The 16,344-nt window shown below is 31.4% G+C and overlaps 2 long non-coding RNA genes across 2 annotated transcripts; one reads left to right on the top strand and one right to left on the bottom strand.

Annotated features, from left to right (window-relative positions):
* The first annotated feature begins 109 nt into the window (after positions 1-109).
* On the top strand, positions 110-2,044 carry LOC148787770 (uncharacterized). The gene is made up of 3 exons (XR_016066190.1): positions 110-158; positions 774-836; positions 1,035-2,044. It is a non-coding gene; the product is annotated as an uncharacterized LOC148787770 (long non-coding RNA).
* Positions 2,045-9,432: 7,388 nt separating this feature from the next.
* Positions 9,433-10,709, bottom strand: LOC148787769 (uncharacterized). The gene is made up of 3 exons (XR_016066238.1): positions 10,547-10,709; positions 10,284-10,437; positions 9,433-9,841 (listed from the first exon to the last, which is right to left on the bottom strand). It is a non-coding gene; the product is annotated as an uncharacterized LOC148787769 (long non-coding RNA).
* Positions 10,710-16,344: the final 5,635 nt, after the last annotated feature.

Here is a 16,344-nt window from a genome sequence, read left to right as displayed (position 1 = left end):
AAAAGAGGGTGAGGATGAGAGTGGGGGGCCACCGCCCACCCCACACCTCTCTCCTCTCTCTCATTATATATAATATATATAGGATTTGCATTATGTAACATAATTACATCTTTAGGGAAATTTGCAATCTTTCACTGCGGCGACGAAGAAACAGAGAGGTCAGAATTTATATTTTAATTTTTATTAATTTATATAATTATATTATTCAATTAGTTTGTTTATTAAATATTGATTATATTGAGCGATGTACTATTTAATCGGAGTATTTCATACTTTTGGCTATTTAAATTGATGTTGAATTAAATATCACATTTGCTATAAAAATGATATAGTTGGGTAATTAAAATATTAGATTTCTTAGATTTAATTATTATTATAGTTAATTTACACAATCTGCTTCCTTGTGCTCTTATTGCATTCTCCCAGAAAACAAGGGGGATTCTATTTTCTACGGGTTGGTTAGAACAAAAAAAGAAAAATACCAACACTAATGGGGGTGAACCCAACATTCCATCGGAATGATTAACCAAATATGTAATTCTATGTATTATTGCTTAATTAAATTGTATAGCAACGATAGAAATGTTTCGAAAAGTTATATTTAAAGAATATTATGTTATGAAAGAGAGAAAATGAGGTTTCAGTGGTAATATAATTTACGAATGTTATTAAAAATGATAATTATAAATATATAAGGGGTTTGATTAAGTGAATTCTTATGAATTATTTGGTAAATTAAATATATTGATTATATGTATAACATTCTGTTATAGGACGTGACGACAAAGTAGAGGGTTGAGCAGTCCCTCGTGAATCGAAGTATTTTGGGATTTACGGTAAGTATAGCTAATTGGTTATATATATATATATATATGTGTAGTATTGTATATGTTATACATATTAATTTCTTGGATGCGATCGTGGACATGGCTTTATATTATTATACGTGGCTTCCTTATATTGATTAGTTGTGGATTATTTGTTAGATTACACTAATACATGGCTAAATTATTCGCCGAAAATAATACAAGCAGAAAAATCAAGGAAATGGATAGAAGGAATGGCTTCACTATTTTTTCACTGAATTCTCTATCCCATGGATCTGGAAATGGCTGCCAGAGGTAGGAATTACCCTACAGAAAATCCCTTGCATAAAAAGGAGGTTTTGTTTCGAAATTCTGGAACAAGCTAATGCAAATTGATCCCGAGACCAAGAAATACTATGGTCAAGAGATCATCAATGAGATGGAGGGAAAATTACAAGAATATAAAGTTCTTGCAGAAAAGGAAGAAAATCAGGCACCCAATCCTTTTGAGCATATCTCCCAGAGGATTCTGAATAAGAAGGGGGTAATCACTAAAAATCAGATGATTGAGGAATACCTTAAGCAAATGGAAAATGATTTGAAAAAGAATCTTTCGGGAATTGCTTCTCCCATGGAGACCTCAAGCAAAAATGGGGAAAATAAATTTTCTTGTCTCGCTGGGGAAGCTCAAAATCCATTTGAAGAATCTTCTCAAGAAGAATTTCTTGACAATCTTTTTAAAGGAATCCGGGAGACACTAAAAGGAAAATAAAAAATGGACATTTCAGAATCATCTGAAGACAAAGAAGATCCAAGCAGTCGGGATCAGAGTCGGAAGGAAGTAGCTTCTCCAGACTCATGAAGAAATGAACTGACAGCATGGCAAGTCAACAAAAATTGACCGAATGACACGTGTCGAAAATGAGAGGACACTTGGCGAAAATGAGAGGACACTTGGCAGATGGAGGCCATGCGGACGTGAAGAATTGATTTCAAGTCCGAACCCACTGGTTATAAATAGAACCTTCTCCCCCCTTTTTTCTGCAAGCCCTGGGAAGCCTTCATGTGTTGAAGCTGAGGCATTTCCACTTGTAATTTCTTTCTTTTCCCTTAGTTATAAAAACTTCCATTTGGCATAAGAAGAAACCACCTGTGAGTTCTCTTATTTAAATTTTTGCATTCGTTATTTCCATTCTTGTTTCTGTTTTTGTTAGCCTAATGCAAGGCTAAGTTGCTGCTGCTGAATTATCCAAGTATAACAGAGATAGCATGGCTATATAGATGTGTATATATATATATATATAATAATAATAATAATAAAAAGAGTATTTTTCATTACTGATAAACATAAGGAGAAATTGAGGGAACTTAATGATAAGGCTCTCTGGGTCGTCGGTTTAAATTATGGGTATGAATGAGGTCGGCCTTGCCATTGCTGCCCGATTTTGCCAATTTTTGGCGTTGATTTTGGGCTTTAGTGTGGTATTTTCTGACCAAAATTTATACCTATTAGTTTAAACCGACGTAAAAGGTTCCCAACTTAGTCTTTCCTTATGGTACTTGTTTCTCTTTATATTTATCGTAATAAAAAATATTCTTTCTTGCACTCCGCCTACATGGTCGGATTTACCTTTTTACTGTTGTGCATTCCGCCTACATGGTCGGTTCTTCCTACCGCCTCATGGCCGGATTTAAATTTTTATTATTTTCTTCGATCCCCCATGACCTTCGGTCATGGCTATATGGTATCAGCTATATAAACCGTGTAATACATAAAAAAAATTTACAAGTTCTATATGAAAATATGTTTTACAAAGAAAATTATTTACAAGCTCAATTTAATTTTATAAAAAAGTATGTTATATAACTTATATATTTTTATATTAAATTACATGCACAAATATCATAAATTATATTAATTACTTATATGAAAATATATGTTACAAAGTAAATTACTTATATTACCAAATACTTTACATAAAGAATAAATTTAATTTTAGAAAATACTTAAACTAAGCTGCTGAGCTCTTCACATAATATTTTTAAATTTGACTTATTATTTGATTTGAAAATATTGTAATAAATTTGACAGGATATAACTAATAAGGAAATATATATAGAATTCAATCTACGATATGCAGATGTAAATATAAAAAAATTAAATTTTGTTTAAAATTATCTAAAAATTTATTTGATTTAGTCATTATTTTAAAATATAAAACATTATTTATCACAAATTATTAGAAATTTATTTTACAAAAATAATAAATTAATTTTAAATTATACTTAAAATAAGTAGCTTAGCTCTTTTTATTCGAGGATTAAAACTGATGAGGTCCAAATATGTCAAATTGAAATTATTTATTTGTGAAAATATAATTACAGATAATATCAATTACAAATAAAATTAAAAGATGACACCTAATATATAAATATATCCATAATAATAAATGCATATTTTAATAAATCCATGACCAAAGCAGATAATATTATTGTTTTATTACAAAATAATTAATTCGAATAAATAATTTATTTTACTTATGCTAATTAGATGTTTTCTAAAAATCTACTAATAACATACTCATCACAATGATATAAAAGTATGATTTAATAAATTATAAACATAAATACAAATGTAATACGATCCAGCTTCGATCATTCAATTTAGTACATCGAGTTTACAAATAATTTAATATGATGTCATTTTTATTAAAATAATCAAAATTAGTTCTCTCCGTCTAATTTATTGAAAAGACGGCTTTTCACTTTCACTGGCAGCCAATTTTCAAGCCCAAACATAAGAATTGAAACTATTCTTATAAATAACTATTAAAAAGTAATAAATTAAAGCCCTAAATCGCTTATTCATTTGTCAAGAAAAAATGTAAAAAAAGTATAATTATATTTTAAATAAAGCCACCAAAAGTTTACCCGCCTTCTTAAGATATTTTAAATAAAGCCACCAAAAGTATAATTATAAACACTCAACATAATAATACAAAAATTTAATTTATAAATATTTCTTCTTTCAACGAAAGTTTATTCGAGAGAAACTTTAAAGAATAAATTATTTTCCAGGAACATTTTAATAAACATTTATCACAGATTATTAGAATTTTATTTTACATAAGTAATAAATTAATTTTAAATAATACTTAAATTGAGGCATTCGCATTATATTTTTAAACTTGACACTTTTAAATTAAAATAGCACTAAATCCCATCTCACTTATTTTTCTAACCTTTCATAAATTATACAATTTACTTATATGAAAAATATATGTTACAAAGTAAATTACATAAAGAATAAATTTAATTTTTGATCATACTTAAACTATAAATATATCCATAATAATAAATGCATATTTTAATAAATCCATGACCAAAGCAGATAATATAATAAATTATGGTTGGTCTTAAATATGGATTAATTCAATAACTAAAATTTGCATCTCTTATCCACTAATTAAATAAAGTTTTGCAATTAAATTTTATTCTACTATAGTAAATTATTGTTTTATTAATAATTTATGTCAATACAAAATAATTAATTTGATTAAATAATTTATTTTTACTTATGCTAATCAGATGTTTTGTCTTATAAATTAAGCTTATTAAAAATCTACTAAATAATTTAAGAACCGAATTTACTCTATAACATAAATACTCATCACAATAATATAAAATCATAAACACAAATACAAATATAATACGATTCACCTTCGATCACTTAATTTATAACATCAAGTTTACAAATAATTTAGTACATGCTTTTCATTAAAATTAAAATTCAATTTTCAACTTTTATTTTTAATTATTGGTAACTAGCGTAAATTATTCTTGTATTGGAGAGAAAAATGATGAAGAATTAAAAAACCCTCATATGATAATGTCCCCTTGGTACACTCAACTATTAAAAAGTAATAAATTAAAGCCTTAAATCGCTTACTCATTTGTCAAGAAAAAATGCAAAAAAATATAATTACATTTTAAATAAAGCCACCAAAAATTTACAGCCTTCGTAAGAGAAAATAATAGCAGAAAAATAAAATTATCTATTTTAATAAATTAATTTTAAATTATAATATAGTATTTGTATTTAATAAATTTATACCTATTTATTATTTTCTGAATTTAAATAATAATTTAGTATATTAATAAACTTCGACCATACATCATAATAAATCAAATTTATTTTACAAAAATTTGAAAAAATTACATAAAGAATTAAAATTAACTATAAATTTCATTTGATTTAGTTTCATTTTAAAATATAAAATATTATTTATAAAAAATGATGCGTCAATTAATAAATAAACTTTGACAACAAATTATAATAATAAATAAATTTTATTTTTTAAAATTTGAAATTTAAATAATAAAATTAAATTTTAAATTATAACGGATTTTAATAAACAAATTACTAGAAATTTGTTTTTAGACTTATTATTTGGAAAATAATTTTGATAGATTTCAGAAAATCTCCTGGTCTATTAACCGGATAAATTATACAATTTTCAACTATATTAATAATTAATAAATAACAGTTAAGTAAAACAATATAACAGGGTATAATGAGGAAACCAAATATAAATGGCAAGTCCTTCCAATATAAAGAGAAATTTATCAACAAAATTGAGAACTATTATCTTTATTTCTGTTTAAAATTAACAATAAATTTATTTAAAATATACTAATAAACATTTACCACATATTTTACACTTACATTTGATTTCTTCTTACATTTGATTTCTTCGTAGCAATATAAGATGGTGAATCCTTTCAAATAATTTTTTTGCAAATTAAAAAATAATAATAAAATAAAAAAAAACTAATTTATCCCTAAAATTAACCACATAATAATTATAAATTAACAATACCTGTATTAAATAAAATAGGGATAATGAAACCACATTCACAGACCTAAGAAGGAGCTCATGGAAATACCAAATTGAGCAAAACACAAAATGCAAACCAAGTCTAAAGAAAGAAAATCAAGCGTAATTAAAGATAAAGAAAGAATCTTGAGAGAGGATGGACATAAGTATAATTTTAAATGAAAAGGAGGACCTAAGTATAATTTTAAATATTTTTAGGTAAAAAATATAATTTTACATTTGTACACTAAAATAACAAGTATACTGTAGAGTTATTGGACCCAACTTGCTACCACAACTCTATTTTACATAAATAATAAATTAATTTTAAATTAGTTAAACTCTCCTCACATTTGGTTTACACTAAAAATATAAGTATGAAATTCCCCTCCACTTTTCTTGCACCCTAAAGTTTGTTTTATTAAATAAAATTTCTACAAGGTCAATATTTTACAAAATATATATAAATACTTGACCAAAATTATACCGTGTGAATGCAAACAATAAAACAATATGTAATTTATCCATTTCATGATCTCCCTAATAGGTATAGAATTGGACTGTCCTTTCAATTTTTGATATTGTAATATGTAAAAAATAATTACTAGTTAATAATAAAATAAAATTGAAATAAGTACTTTTCAAATCGAGAAATTTCTAGAAAACACTTTATTAGATTAATAGATATTTATTTACATAAATAATAAACTATTAGTTGAGCACTTCACATTATATTTTTAAATTTCCTTATGCAATTCTTAAAAAAGGTATAAATAATAAGGGATAATTATTATTAAATAAAATTAATTAGTCACTGACCACACAATAATTATGAATAAACAGAATAAATCAATACCTTATAAGGCATTTGAAAAACCTTCATTTGATCACATCCCTGCACTATCCCAAAACACTAGTAGAAAACAAAAATTAGTTACTCATTTGTCAAGAAAAAATATAAATAAAATATAATACATTTTAAGTAAAGCCGACAAAAATTTACCAGCCTCCCCAAGAGAAAATGATAGCATGAATATGTAAATATATTTTAACTAAAGCCACTAAAAACATTTACTGACCTTACCAAGATAAAATAATCGCAGAACTTGTGTATGGTGCTTTTGGAAGATTGCAAGTCCACGAACAGAAGATGTACTCCCAATCAAATACAAGTTTGCAACAATTAGTCATACAACAAAGTAAACAAAAGAACCTCTATCGGGGATAGTTTCCAAGTAGAGTTACTCGTTTGTCTAGAAGGAAGATGTAAACATTTTAAGTAAAGCCATAAAAAGTTTACCAACCTTCCCAAGATAAAATGATAACATGAAAATGCAATATATTTTAAATAAAGCCACAAAATGATCGCAGAACTTACTGCTTTTGAACAAATCGCAAAACTTACTGCTTTTGAACAAATCGCAGAACTTACTGCTTTTGGACAAAGATTTCGAGTCCATCGAATGAAGAGTTACTCCCACTTAAATATGATAAATTAAAAATTGACAGATTATACATACAACAAAATACAAGAGAAAGAACCTCTATTGATTCCTTGCAGCACCACAAATAGATTTAGAGCAATAAGATTCAATATCTCCTCTTTTTATAAGTTATTTCTCTTCATCAATAGCTTTTACGCGATGCAACCCTGAAACTAAAAAGTTGCAATATTCACATATGTTAACTCAGAGAACTCTACCTACAATAAGTGGGAAATATGAGATGTGAGTAGCAGGATCGATGCATCAGGTTTAACGCGTAATCTACGTTAATTCTTACTTAAGCTAGAGGAGCACAATTACATTAATTTGTTATCTAAGTACCACTGAAAATGCATTCCCTCATCCTCTTTCTCCTGCCCAATTTTTAGGGAACCAAAAGAGCCTTAATTGATCCCCTACTCCTTTGTCATTCGACATCAAAAGATAATAATAGACAGAATTCAGAATGTAACAACTAGAAAGAAGAGCACAAAAACAATCATTTTTAAGGGAAATCGGAAAACAGAGATAAGAGGAACATTCTAGTTAATTCACATATTTATACACCATATGTCTGAAAAGTGGTATTAGAATAGCATTCATGGTAATTAAATGAATGAGAACAATGGATCAATCTACATTAATTCACACATTAATTCTTCTCTTGCTATTTTAGAAGAATCAAGTAGATTAAATAATGTGTGAGATAACCTTTCCATAAATCATCCAATTTACAAGCTCAATATATGAAAATATATTTTACAAAGTAAATTACTTATATTACCAAATGCTATAGCAAAAATCCTAAGCAACAAAAGCGAAAAAATAACTTAGGAGCCTTGAAGGCGGTGAAAGGATTCCAAAGGAAGAAGAAAGAAAGAAACACAAATAAAGAAAGATCATACCTCCAATTGATCCCAATTCGACCACTTTTTTGTCAATTTCACCGACAATGAATTTTAGAGTATACTTCCCCATTTCCCACTACTGCATCTCCTCCTTATATTTTTTCATCTCAGCACCTTCGGCTTTTGAAGCAGCTGTCAGCAGCTTCTCTTGCTATTTTAGAAGAATCAAGTAGATTAAATAATGTGTCAAATAAATGAAAAACATGCAAGCACATCCACATATAAACATATTCATATGCAGTTTTTGAGTAATGACTTACTTCTTTCAGTTGTTTCTTTTCCTCCATTAGACGAAGTATCTCCTCCTTTGATATTCTCTTTGGTTTCATTGTTTCATATGCCTTCTTTTTCACTTTTGTATAGCATCCATCTTTCTCTTGTCGACTCACGATTTAACCCACAGAATCCATTGTACAGGCTTTGTATTCACATGCCTAAGGAATCATCAATTCAACAATTTAAATAGGATTATAAAATAAACAATGGATCAATTTACATTAATTCACATATTTTAGAATGGTAGGTGATAAGATGACATCAACCCCTATCAATGAAAATTCTCTCTCTTGAATAGCACTCAAAGAAACGTGTCAGAGGCATGTCAAACGAATACAAAAGGATCCAAAAATATCCTAGCTGCCATCAATATATCACCACCCCTCACATATTTCAGTATGGTCACTGAAAAGATGGCAGCAATGTTTCGTGGCGTAGCCAATCTCCTAGAAGGGAAGCTTCTCGGGCAAGCTCCAAAACAACAATACAGCTACGAGGGAATGAATCCACTCAATTATTGGAATAATGAGCATACGGGGAGAACACATATTCTCATAACTTTCATATACTATAAAATCCTTATCAAACTGAATTTCAAGAAATACTAGCACGAGACTCTTTAGAATTATATAATTTCCACGTGTGATAAAGTAAATAATAATGTTTCTACACCAGGCATTACACAAACTCGAAGCCTAGGAAGCAATACATATCTGTGGAGAATTACAGAAAAATAAGTCGAGCTTTTCCATTCCATTTTCGCCTAAATGGCCTACTATACGCAATTCCACCTGTGATGTGCTCAATTGCAACGCTGTTATTATAAGACTAGTTTCCATGAACAAGTGTTTGGGGTGTTCCAACCGCACAAACACACAAAGTGATTCTATTTTTGTTTGAAAAGATAGTTTGATTCAAGCATTATGAGTTACTACGAGTAACTTTGTGGAGGTGATAAACGACTACCAACAACTATGCAAGCCACTACCTATATTATTAATGAAAACTACTTGTTATAACCAAAATAAATTAACTAAGAGCCATCTCACTTAAACAGCAAACTACAAACCAAGTACCTTGCATGCAGTAGCGGTTGTGTCTTCATCTTGCGAGCACCAAAAAATGTCTTCCAAGCACTCAATTATATGTGCATCAACAGCAACAACTCCAAGTAGGCGAGCGGATGTTGCTTGTTTTTCTTTTACTTTTCTCTTTTGGATATTGCTTTTTTTTTTGTTTCTTTTGCTTCTCTTTTTTTCTTTGAATATATTGCTTTTTTTCTGTTTCTTTTTCTTTTTTTTTTGCGGATATTCCCTTTTTTTTCTGTTTCTTTTTCTTCTTCTTTCTTTCTGTATATTGCTTTTTTCTGTTTTTTTTTTTCCACGTATATTCTTTTTTTCTCCGTTTCTTTTTTCTTCTTTTGTCCATATTGGTTTTCCTCATTTGCTTCCTAGTTCTCTTGTGCTTGTCCCCAAGGCATCTTCAGAAGTCTGTTGAAAAAATACAAGAAAAGTAGAGAGGTCAGTGTAAGACAACCTATCACTTATAAAAAATCGTTGCTGTAGCAGAAATTGTATGGAGCAAACGAAACAGGCAAACTGCAGCATTTCACTTGATTCTGCTGCACATTTTTTGTGCACTAATTCTGTAGAATGAATTTCAGCAGCAACAGAAATCAATTATGCAGAATAATCCATTTAAACATATTGAAGTTCGCAATTCATTTACGCAAAAAAGTTGGAAATATGGAATGTGAGTTGCACAATCGATGCATGAGGTTCAACACATAATCTACGTTAACTGTTACTTAAGCTAGAGCTGCACAATTACATTAATTTGTTATCTAATCCTAGTGACTTACGTATTTCCTTGGAAACAGAACTATTTTCAAGGAAGAAGAAAGAAAGAAACACAAATAACGAAAGGTCCTACCTCCAATTGATCCCAATTCAACCACGTTTTTGTCAATTTCATCTACAATGGATTTTAGAGTATATTTCCCCATTTCCCACTTCTGCATCTCCTTCTTATATTTTTTCATCTCAGCACCTTCGGCTTTTGAAGCAGCTGTAAACACCTTCTCTTGCTATTTTAGAGGAATCAAGTAGATAAAATAATGTGTTAGATAATTGAAAAACATGCAAGCACATCCACATATAAACATATTCATATGCAGTTTTTGAGTAATGACTTACTTCTTTCAGTTGTTTCTTTTCTTCCATAAGACGAAGTGAGGATTCATATTCTCTTTGGTTTCATTGTTTCATATGCCTTCTTTTACTATTCAGTATACCATCCATCTTTATCTTGTCGACTCAGGATTTGACCCATAGAATCCATTGTACAGGCTTTGTCTTCACATGCCTAAGGAATCACCAATACAGCAATTTAAATAGGGTTATATAATAAACAATGTATCAACCAACATTAATTCACACATTAATTCTTCTCTTCCTATTTTAGAAGAATGAAGTAGATTAAGTAGTGTGTGAGATGAATGAAAAACATGCAAGCACATCCACATATAAACATATTCGAGGGAGACCTCCATACTCAAAAAGCCTTGAAAGATCACTATATTGGCCGTGAATGTCACCCGAAGTAATGACAAAGATAGATAAGATCATGTTCACCACAGTTCTTGTGCACAGATCAGCATGACTCTAAGTTACGACAACTGAAACTGATGGACTGGTGAGGCAAATTGATAGCTAGTTATAGAGTAAATAAACCAGCCAAAGAAAACAAGAGCAACGTAAAAGAAAATTAAGAAAGAAGACAATCAACTAGAAATGTAGAAGACTAAAAGACTGCATTTTCCCTTGCCTTCTCCCCTTTTACGGCTTTAAAAATTGAGATACCAAAATATGGAGACAAGTCAGACATAGGCCAAGCACTTAAGCATTGTAACAAGTATAAAGGGGACTGGCAGGACATGAAAAACTGCTGCAGTTAAGAACATTGGTTTCTGAAGTAGCCTAATTGACTCCAATATTAGTTATATTTACTTCATTTGTAGACACAAATACTTCAGAACTTTGATCCATCCAGAGGACACTTTATCCAAGCATTGGCAATTTAAGTAACAGCCACAAAGATGTGGTAGAGTTGAAACATATAGTAACTACACGTAGGGAACTTGTCCAATGAGGCTTCAACCATAATTTGGTGTTATAATTTGCGACTTCAAGTCTCTTTAAGCTGTACAAATCTTATAGTGAAGTAAGTTAAAACACAACTAAGCCAGTTCATCGAGTAAATTGAATTTGTATCAGGTCGTTATCCCCTTCACTTTCCCACTTCAACCCACCAAACTGATGGAATCAGAGTGAAAACTCCCACAACATTTCAACTTGAGCTCACTATAATGTAGGTTTCATCTATAAAGTATATGCCCTCACTTCCTCCTGTAAATATCTGAAGTTTTAGGAAAATAAAGAATTACAGAAACAATCTCGATTCTCGACACAACTTTTCAGCTATCTCTCTCATTTTTTTAATCAGCTTTCTCTTTTGCTCATTATAAAAGTCTAATCCTTCTTTGCTTTGGAGATCATTAACTAAGTTTCGCATATTACTTCCTGTGAATGTGTGATGCCCAAAGAATATTATGAGTAATTCCTTTGCCTTCTAATTCTATACAAGAAACTGTGCAGGAACTCTGTTGAGTATCAAGCTGTGTCTTCAATCAAGCTTTCACATTTCATCCTGCTTAGAATAGCTCCCTATTCATCATTGACAACCACCTTCATATCAAGAAAAAGCCTCAACCACCAGTATATCACTAATACCCTAAAATGATGCTGCATCACTTGCCTAGGCACATATAATTGCGCGGTCTATTAAATAATAGCAACAAAACTTGTTGTCGAGATAGAGAATACATAATCATAGAGAATGAACCTAAACATTCACGGCCAAAGTCAAAGCCTAAGCCCGTTCAAACATGAAAGATTCTATTGTATGGAACTTTTTCTTAAGAAATTGAAAGATGCCAACGAGCACTACAGATATGTTTTTTCTTGAGTTGCCACTTGCCACAATAATGAAATTAACATTAAAATATTAATTTTCATGACAAAGATCATAACACACAATTAGCAATCTTTTTTTACTAATCATGGAAACTTGCATTTGAGCAAAAACATGACAAGCCAAACAACTCATATTAGCTGAAGTATGCAGTTTTTGGGTAATGAATTACTTCTTTTAGTTCTTTTCTTCCATTAGACGAAGTATCTCCTCCTTTGATATTCTCTTTGGTTTCATTGTTTCATATGCTTTCTTTTTCTCTTTTGTATAGCATCCATCTTTATCTTGTCGACTCAGGATTTGACCCACACAATCCATTGTAGAGGCTTTGTCTTCACATGCCTAAGGAATCACCAATACAGCAATTTAAATAGGATTATAAAATAAACAATGGATCAATCCACATTAATTCACATATTTCAGTAGGTAGCTGATAAGATGGCATCAAGCCCTATCAATGAAAATTCTCTCTCTTGAATAGCACTCAAAGAAACGTGTCAGAGGCATGTCAAACGAATACAAAAGGATCCAAAAATATCCTAGCTGCCATCAATATGTCACCACCCCTCACATATTTCAGTATGGTCACTGAAAAGATGGCAGCAAAGTTTCGTGGCGTAGCCAATCTCCTAGAAGGGAAGCTTCTCGGGCAAGCTCCAAAATAACAATATAGCTACGAGGGAATGAATCCACTCAATTATTGGAATAATGAGCATACGGGGAGAACACATATTCTCATAACTTTCATATACTATAAAATCCTTATCAAACTGAATTTCAAGAAATACTAGCACGAGACTCTTTAGATTTATATAATTTCCACGTGTGATAAAGTAAATAATAATGTTTCTACTCCAGGCATTACACAAACTCGAAGCCTAGGAAGCAATACATATCTGTGGAGAATTCAGAAAAATAAGTCGAGCTTTTCCATTCCATTTTGGCCTAAATGGCCTACTATACGCAATTCCACCTGTGATGTGCTCAATTGCAACGCTGTTATTATAAGACTAGTTTCCATGAACAAGTGTCCGGGTGTGCCAACCGCACAAACACACAAAGTGATTCTATTTTTGTTTGAAAAGATAGTTTGATTCAAGCATTATGAGTTACTACGAGTAACTTTGTGGAGGTGATAAACGACTACCAACAACTATGCAAGCCACTTCCTATATTATTAATGAAAACTACTTGTTATAACCAAAATAAATTAACTAAGAGCCATCTCACTTAAACAGCAAACTACAAACCATGTACCTTGCATGCAGTAGCGGTTGTGTCTTCATCTTGCGAGCACCAAAAATTGTCTTCCAAGCACTCAATTGTATGTGCATCAACAGCAACAACTCCAAGTAGGCGAGCGGATGTTGCTTTTTTTTCTTTTACTTTTCTCTTTTGGATATTGCTTTTTTTTTCTTCTTTTGCTTCTCTTTTTTTTTTTGGAATATATTGCTTTTTTTCTGTTTCTTTTTCTTTTTTTTTGCGGATATTCCCTTTTTTTTCTGTTTCTTTTTCTTCTTCTTTCTTTTCTGTATATTGCTTTTTTCTGTTTCGTTTATTTTTTTCCGCGTATATTCTTTTTTCTTCTTTTGTCCATATTGGTTTTCCTCATTTGCTTCCTAGTTCTCTTGTGCTTGTCTCCAAGGCATCTTCAGAAGTTTGTTGAAAAAATACAAGAAAAGTAGAGAGGTCAGTGTAAGACAACCTATCACTTATAAAAAATCGTTGCTGTAGCAGAAATTGTATGGAGCAAACGAAACAGGCAAACTGCAGCATTTCACTTGATTCTGCTGCACATTTTTTGTGCACTAATTCTGTAGAATGAATTTCAGCAGCAACAGAAATCAATTATGCAGAATAATCCATTTAAACATATTGAAGTCCGCAATTCATTTACGCAAAAAAGTTGGAAATATGGAATGTGAGTTGCACAATCGATGCATGAGGTTCAACACGTAATCTACGTTAACTGTTACTTAAGCTAGAGCTGCACAATTACATTAATTTGTTATCTAATCCTAGTGACTTACGGATTTCCTTGGAAACAGAACTATTTTCAAGGAAGAAGAAAGAAAGAAACACAAATAACGAAAGATCCTACCTCCAATTGATCCCAATTCAACCACTTTTTTGTCAATTTCACCTACAATGGATTTTAGAGTATATTTCCCCATTTCCCACTTCTGCATCTCCTTCTTATATTTTTTCATCTCAGCACCTTCGGCTTTTGAAGCAGCTGTAAACACCTTCTCTTGCTATTTTAGAGGAATCAAGTAGATAAAATAATGTGTTAGATAAATGAAAAACATGCAAGCACATCCACATATAAACATATTCATATGCAGTTTTTGAGTAATGACTTACTTCTTTCAGTTGTTTCTTTTCTTCCATAAGACGAAGTGAGGATTCATATTCTCTTTGGTTTCATTGTTTCATATGCCTTCTTTTACTATTCAGTATACCATCCATCTTTATCTTGTCAACTCTGGATTTGACCCACAGAATCCATTGTACAGGCTTTGTCTTCACATGCCTAAGGAATCACCAATACAGCAATTTAAATAGGGTTATATAATAAACAATGTATCAACCAACATTAATTCACACATTAATTCTTCTCTTGCTATTTTAGAAGAATGAAGTAGATTATGTAGTGTGTGAGATGAATGAAAAACATGCAAGCACATCCACATATAAACATATTCGAGGGAGACCTCCATACTCAAAAAGCCTTGAAAGATCATTATATTGGCCGTGAATGTCACCCGAAGTAATGACAAAGATAGATAAGATCATGTTCACCACAGTTCTTGTGCACAGATCAGCATGACTCTAAGTTACGACAACTGAAACTGATGGACTGGTCAGGCAAATTGATAGCTAGTTATAGAGTAAATAAACCAGCAAAAGAAAACAAGAGCAACGTAAAAGAAAATTAAGAAAGAAGACAATCAACCAGATACGTCTTCCCCCAAGATGTGCACTTAAAGTGGATATTAGAAAGGCCTACGACACAGTCGAGTGGGACTTCCTTGCTGCAGTTTTACAGTTCTTCAACTTTCCAACTACATTCATTAGATGGATTGAGGAGTGCATTATGACGGCCTCATTTTCGATTGGCCTCAATGGAAAACCTCACGGGTTTTTTAATGGGGCGAGAGGTCTACGCCAAGGAGACCCTTTATCTCCTTACCTCTTTGTGCTTGTCATGGAAATTCTACATTTGGAATTCTTACAACTTATTGAACAGGACATGCAATTCACCTACCATTGGAAGTGTGAGCCAGCTAGGGTATTCCAATTGGGTTTTGCAGATGATCTCCTACTTTTTTGCAGAGCTGATATGGACTCTGTCAGAGTGTTCAAGATGGGACTGGACAGGTTTGCAGAGTGGTCAGGCCTCCGGTTGAATATACAAAAGAGTCACCTTATTCTATCCCGGTCTGCACAAGATAGGAGAGAACAGATGTTAGCAGTGCTAGGTTTTCAAGAGGGGCATCTCCCGATGAGGTACTTGGGTCTCCCCCTACTCTCATCTAGATTGTCTATTTCCGACTGTCAGCCACTTCTATCTAAAATTGATGCACGTATTACTGGATGGGAAGGAATATCATTATCATATGCTGGGCGGGTACAGATCATCAAATCTGTACTTTCAACACTGAGCTTGTATTGGGCATCTGCATTTACCTTACCAAAGGCTGTCATTAAGGAAGTGGAGAAACGCCTTAGAACATTCCTATGGAAAGGAACCTCAATGACGGGATATGCCAAAGTAGCGTGGAAAGATATTTGCAAACCGGTAGAAGAAGGGGGTTTAGGAATTAAAGATATTGGTGTTCTTAATCGTGCCTTAATGACAAAAAAATTGTGCGATGTCATTAGATGTGACCGAACATCTATCTGGGTTGAGTGGTTGCAGCACGGACGATTATGGAATAACTCCATATGGACAGTTGGC

Source organism: Sesamum indicum, linkage group LG6 (genome assembly GCF_026168435.1).
Source record: "Sesamum indicum cultivar Baizhima isolate 11 linkage group LG6, ASM2616843v1, whole genome shotgun sequence".
In the NCBI taxonomy this organism is placed as follows: domain Eukaryota; kingdom Viridiplantae; phylum Streptophyta; class Magnoliopsida; order Lamiales; family Pedaliaceae; genus Sesamum; species Sesamum indicum.
The sequence above is the reverse complement of the archived record's forward strand: the minus strand, read 5'-3'. Positions and strand labels throughout refer to the sequence as shown.